General features: G+C 61.7%; 1 protein-coding gene across 1 annotated transcript in view; it reads left to right on the forward strand.

Annotated features, from left to right (window-relative positions):
* The first annotated feature begins 2615 nt into the window (after positions 1-2615).
* The window catches only part of SLC8A2 (solute carrier family 8 member A2), a 41084-nt gene continuing 37471 nt past the window's right edge, over positions 2616-6228 (forward strand). The window contains exon 1 of the mRNA XM_023522132.1: positions 2616-2735. The gene's annotated coding sequence lies outside the window, so the exon portion shown is untranslated. The remainder of the gene's footprint in view (positions 2736-6228) is intronic.

Below are 6228 nucleotides of genomic sequence, written 5' to 3' on the forward strand. Positions count from 1 at the left end.
GAGCTCGTCCTGACGCGGCTTCGGCATCGAGCAGAGCAGAGGAGACGTCAGCGACAGAGGCTGGGGGACAGGGGGCGTCCGGGGCCTGCTGGGACCTCGGCCTCCTGAGCACCCCCCACTGCCCACCGCAGGCCTGGGGGACGTTCGTTAGGGTGCTCGCCTCTGGCCCTTCATGGAGGAGGAGGCATCGTGGAGCGGGCTCGCCGGGCCCCCAGGTTGGTGGAGCTGGGATTTCCTGCCCCAACATGCCCTGTGTCTCCAGCTAACACTCCTCTGTGCCTCAGTCTCCCCATTTGAAAAGGGGATGATCTCACCCAAACCCCCTTCTCCGGATGAGAATTGGCCAGCCACAGATTACTTATATGTCCAGAGGAACCAGACTGTCCGTTGTCTTCATTCTTTTGCTGGGCAAGCATTCGACGAGAGCCTGGCCACGCGCCAGGCCGTGTGGGGGGCCAGACCGGCCCGGAGAATGGAGGGAGGGGGTCTGGGGGGCGGGAACACAAGGTTCGACCCAGAGGCAGGACTGAGGTGCAGTTGTATGGGCCTCTGAGGAAAGAAAGAAGGTCAGGCCCTAGCAGAAAGACTGAGATTAGACCCCGGCGAGGGAAGCTGAGGTCGGACCTGCCAGGAGGGCTGTGTGAGACCCCAGGGGAGAGCTCTGGGTTTGAGGCTAGGTCCCAGTGGGGCGACAAGGAAAGAGTCTCAGAGGGAAGGCTGTGGGTGGCCGGGGTGGGGGGAGGAGCTGTGGTCCGAATGCAGCAGAAGGTCTGAGGCTGGACCCCTAGGACCTCTAGCCCTAAAGAGAATTGCTGTGGTGAGGCCCTGTGCCGAAGGTCGGGGTTAGACCCCGGCAGAAAGTAATTGAGATTAGATTCCAGTTGGGGAGTGCCGATGGGACTGGGGTTCACCGTGCTGGAAGGGACTCGGCTACACCGAACTGAAAAGCGGGGAGACCAGGGAGTTGGAGACGGGGCCGATTTCCCTGGCCTGTGGCCCCTTCTGTGGCAGCAGGAGTTGTCCGAGGCCTGCACGTCAGGGGCCAGGGGAGGGCAGGGACTCAGGAGAAATCGTGTCCTCCCCAGCACAAGCCAGGAATAGAATCCGGGTCATGAGGGGTGGGGAGCACTTCCCGAGTGGGATCCAGGCTGGTGGGGAGAGTGGGCTCCTCCCAGGCACGGGTTACGTGGGACTCCTGCTTCCCGGGGGAGAGGTCATTCCGGCCATCTGTCCGCCTCCTACTGTGGGATTCCGACTATCTGACCACCCACGCTGACAGTGGAGGCTAAGCCGCCAGTTCTCCACAGCGAGTTTTTAAAAGGTAGCCCACCAACTCTTGGCCGCCCTGTCCCCATCCCAGCTCCCAGAGCCCCGGCCCAAGTGTGGGAAGTTGCAGAAGTGGATCATCTCCCTCCTCTGCTGGCGGCGGGGACCCGCAGTGGCACAAGCAGGCTCCTTGCTCCCTCTGCCCACCCTCAGAGGCAGGGCACGCTCCATCACCTCCTGCCGTGGGTGGGCGTGGGATTCGGGGTGTGGGTCTGTGAAGTGTGCACACCCTGGAGGGGAGCGTGCATGCACGTGTGTGTGTCGGGGGGTGGGGCATGCGTGTGTCCGCTTCAAGGCTCCTGAGTTTGTCTTCAGGAGCCTGGGCCATCTGCCTGGTCCTTTGAGGTTTGCCCCCAGACTTCTCACCAGCTCCTGGGTCTAGAACAGCGTGTACTGTAGTAGTTAAGGATGTAGAGCCTGAAGGCTCACTTCACTCTGTGCCTCAGTTTCCCCACCTGTAAAATGGGGCTGTTAGCGCCTACCTCACAGGGTTGGTTTGAGGGTTAGTTGTGTCAACACGTGTCAAGCACTTGTGTCAAGCGCTTATAAAACATTAGTAACAATGCCTAGCACTATGAATGGCAAGTGTTATTATTATTAATGGGTGGCTTTGTGGTTGTTTCTGGCTGGCTTTGTGAGGTTATGTCTGCAGGCCCTTATAAAACATTTGTAACAATGCCTGGTACTGTGAATGGCAACTATTGTTATTATTATTAATGGGCGGCTTTGTGGTTGTTTCTGGCTGGCTTCGTGAGGTTATGTCTGCAGGCGCAGCCTGTGCATTTGGATCCGACTGGCTAAATATTCTTGCCCTCCCCCAGTTCTGTGAGCCTGTAACTATTTGTAGCTTTTTTGCGTCTTTGGCCCTTATATGGATCAGAGACTGTGTATGTTGGGGGTGGGGGCAGAGAACGCCTCCGGATGACCCCCCACATCTCCCCCAAAACACGCGAGCGCGCGCACACACAGGCGCGCGCGCGCGCGCCCTCCGCCGCTGTCCGTGCCTGTGGTGCTGAACCCGGAGGGCGGGTGGGAGGCTCGGGCTACCTCCTCCCGCCCCGCTCCTCTCCTGGCCCCTCCCCGGGCCGCCCCCGCCCGCCCCCCCTCTCCACGCAGCCGCCTCCTCCCCTCTGCTCCGGCCCCGCCTCCTCCCTCCCTCGCCAGTCCCCCTCCCCCGTGTCCCTCCCCCGGCTCCTCTCCTCCCCCTATCCCCTCTCCCTCCCCTCTCCCTCTCCCTCTCAGTCCACAGCTCCTCTCCGTCTCCTGTCTCTCTTCTGTCTCTCCCTCTCTCTCTCCCTCTCTCTCGCTTTCTCTCTTTTTCTCTCTCTCTCTTTTTCTCTCTCGGTCGGCAGAGTCGCCCACCACTGCCAGCCAGTGCTGGGGGGACCTTTTCCAGGCTGCAACTGCAGGTAAGAGACCCCCAGTTGGGGGGGGGCGTGGGAGAAGGACGATGTTACCCGGGGTGGGGGGGGGCGTTTGAGGAGCCGGGAGCCGCTATTCCCTGAAGTCGTCTATGGCGGGTGGGGGGCTGCCTACCCCGGGTGGGGACACCAGGGCCTTTCCACGGGGTGAGGGCGCCACCAGCAGCCAATATCCTCAGCCCCTCCTGCGTTCCAGGGAGCATGGCGGGCTGGGAGGGGGTGCCTCCTGGGCACTGAGGGGGTGAGGACACCCCACCCCATCTGGGGAAGCCCCCACTCTCTTGTCCTGTACCTCCGCCCCCGACTTCCTGTGTCTGGGTGTCGTGTGTCTGTCTGTGCACATCCCTCAGGGGTCTCTGCCCTGCGGCGTCTGGCTGCTTCTGTGGGTCCCTCTCCCGTGTCCCAGGCGCTCTCCATCTCTCGCTCTCGTGCCCTCCCCTCCTGGGTCTGGTCTGTGTCTTCGCGCTGTCTCTCAAGTCCCAGATTTCTCTGCCTTCCTCTCTCGCCATCTCTGTGTGTTTCTGTCTCTCTCTACCGTCTCAGCGTCCCCGTGCCTCTCTCTGCCTCTCCGTCTCTTCCCATCTCCGCGCGTGTGCCCTGTCTCTTCCCTGCCCCTTCCCCGCTCTCTCCCTCGTTCCGTTCCCATCTCCGTCTCTAGGTATCTGGGCTCTGCTTCTCTCTCCTTCCTCTTCCTCTCCCCGGTATAGCCGGTTAACTCTCCTCCTACACACCTTTGTCTCCGCCCCTGGCACGGGGAGACCTGGAGGAAGAAGATCCGCCCTGTGGAGTAGGCTCCGCCCCCTCCCCCTGCCCCGAAGGTGAGGAGTCCCCCAAACTCCTCTGCCTCTTTCGGCAGGGCTCCCACCCATCCTTCTGGCCGGCGTCCGCCCCACGCCTCTCCTGAGCTCCTGCGTTGCCTTGTTTCAGGCATTCTGAAGCCAGCCCCTCTTGGGGTCTCGGCTGTACCCCTTGCGGTGGAGATCGAACCCCATCCTGTCTTCGGTCTGACCTCCCCACTCCTCTTCCTAAAGAATGGGCCGGGCCTTCCTGTGATCTAACTTTCACACCTCTTTTGCTGTTTGTCCATCCGTGACTCGTTCATGCTTTTGACGATTACGGAGCAGCTTTCCCGCTCCAGACATAGCACTCAGTACCAGGTCGGGTCGGGCCGGGCCGGGCCGGGCCGGGCTGGGCTAGTCCCTCCTGCAGCCTCACCTCATCCCCCTCATGGTGTGCAAGCCTCAGCCCTGTCTCTCAGTGGAGCTGGATCTCAAAAGCTTCTCTACCACCCCTCGGGGGCTCGGAGAGGGGTCCTTCTGAGTCTAGAGGCCCCTTCTTTCCTGGAGGGAAGGGGGCCCCAGAGAAGGTAGGCCAGAGTGAGTGACAAGGGGAGCGCTGCGAGCCTGAGCCCCCTGCGAGCCTGAGCCGCAGCCCACGCAGTCCTCAGGTGCTGCCCGGGTTGGGAGTCCCACGCGTGCGTGCGTGCGTGTCTGTCACTGCTCCGCCCTTGACTCGAAGCCGCGCGCCTGGGCCAAGCTCTCTCCCCCGCCGGACTTCAGCTCACCCGTCCGTGCACCAGAGGCCTGAGCGCCAAGACGTGTGTGCACGCACACATGTGTGCACGAGCATGTGTGATTCCCAAGCTAAGGCGCTGCGTAAGTGTGTAGAATGTAGAAGACTGCGCCCCCACTTTGCATATCCCTCACAGGGGCGGCAGGCACCCCCTGCCCCCTGCCACCAGCACAGTCGGGAGCCACCAGCCCCCTCGCCGGTTTGTGGGGGAATGAGGGAAGGTGTCCCACCAGGACTGGACCGCCCCCCATTCAGCTTGTAGTCCTACTCTACGGACGAAGTCCTGAGAGGTGTGTGAGGCAGAGCTGGGGTGCTCCCACCGACCCAGCTGGCCACCGGCCCACAAGGGTGGGGAGAGATGGCCCTGGGCGGCAGGGCAGCCATCTGCCCCCCCACCCCCACCCCGGGCCTCAACCTGATCCTTCTGCTCCTGGATTGTACACCCAGATTAGGTTTCAGGGCTGCTGGTGGACGGAGGGAGGCAGAGGCGGGCGCCTCACGCGGAGGGAATCCAGCTGTCCCCGGCAACAGCGCTCAGACCTCTGGGTTGCTCATCTCCCAAGTATTTATCTGGTGCTTTCTCTTCCTGCCCTCTCCTGTCCTGAGTCCTCAGGGAGAGGTGACCGGGTTTTAGAGGAAGAGGGACGGAACCAGGCCACTCTGCCCAGCCCCCGGGCAGGGAGGGCCGGCATGGCACCCATCGGCTGACTTCGGTCCCCCTTGAGGGCTGAGGCGGGAGGGACGGGTGGTCGGCCTCAAGGGAGGACTTGCAGCCACAGCTTTCACATGAGAGAGGGAGTTAGATGCTTTGGAATTCTGACTGCCAGGTGGCCCTTGTCCCCCCTGAAAGCTGGGGAGGAGGCAGGGGTGGGGGGGGAAGAGCTTTGGATCCTGGTGGATTTGTAATTATGCCTAAGTTGTTGTTAATTAGGGGGCTGCTAATTAGACATGTTATTAGGGGCCTATCCAATGGGGCTAATTGTGTGGTGGCCCTTTAAGAATCACCCCTCTTCCCTCGCCTACGCACACACGCGCACACACACACTCACACACACGCACTGGCTCCTCTGGGAAGTTCTGCCAACATTCTTCCTCCGTCCCTGGGAGCAGCAGCTCCCCGCCCCTGGGAGTATGTGAGTAGGTGGGTGTGTGTTGGGAGAAGGCTGTGGGTTAGACTCTGGGGAGAACTTTTTTCAGACAGAAATGGAAGGTACTGGGAGAACTGAGGCTGGGGGCCAGGAGAGGGGCTAGGGCTGGAGGCTCGGAGGACCCCCCCTTCCAATTTCAGTTCCTCTTTTAGAGGCTCCCGGGTTACCATGGCAACACAGGGGCAGGGCCAGCTCTGGGAGAGAGAAACAGAGTTGCAGCTTTGGTGTTCGACCCCTCCACCCCTCCGAGCCTTGGTCCTCTCCTCTGTGCAATGGCTGGGGGCTTCCCAAAGGAGGCTGGTGTCCTTTGGACGGAAGGGAGCGCAGACGATGCCAGGGAGAGTGTGTGAGGAACGGGGTGGGGGACAGCAGGTCCCTGAGGCAGGAACCTGTCTGGTGCGCCTGAGGACCGGCGAGGTCGTAGTGCGGACGAGGCCGAGTGAGCCAAGGGGAGGAGAGAGATGAGGCCAGAGAGGGACCTCTGACCCAGGCAGAGGACCACGGGGCTCTGAGTGAGGAGGGAGCCAGGAGGGGTTCCGAGCAGAAGCGGGGTGTGAACCGGTTTGCATTTTTAAAGGAAACCTAGACGAGGCACAGAAATAGCCACTCGAACCCAGGACCAGAGGCAGGAAGGGAGCCGCTGAAACAGTTAGAGACCCCACACCCACAAACGGGACAGAAAGCCCAATACGGGGCTCATACGTCACAGCCGCTAAGGAGCTGTGTCCCTCACCAAGACCCGGGGGTACTGGAGAGAGACA

The sequence above is a fragment of the Pteropus vampyrus genome, unplaced genomic scaffold (assembly GCF_000151845.1).
Source record: "Pteropus vampyrus isolate Shadow unplaced genomic scaffold, Pvam_2.0 Scaffold333, whole genome shotgun sequence".
Taxonomy (NCBI): domain Eukaryota; kingdom Metazoa; phylum Chordata; class Mammalia; order Chiroptera; family Pteropodidae; genus Pteropus; species Pteropus vampyrus.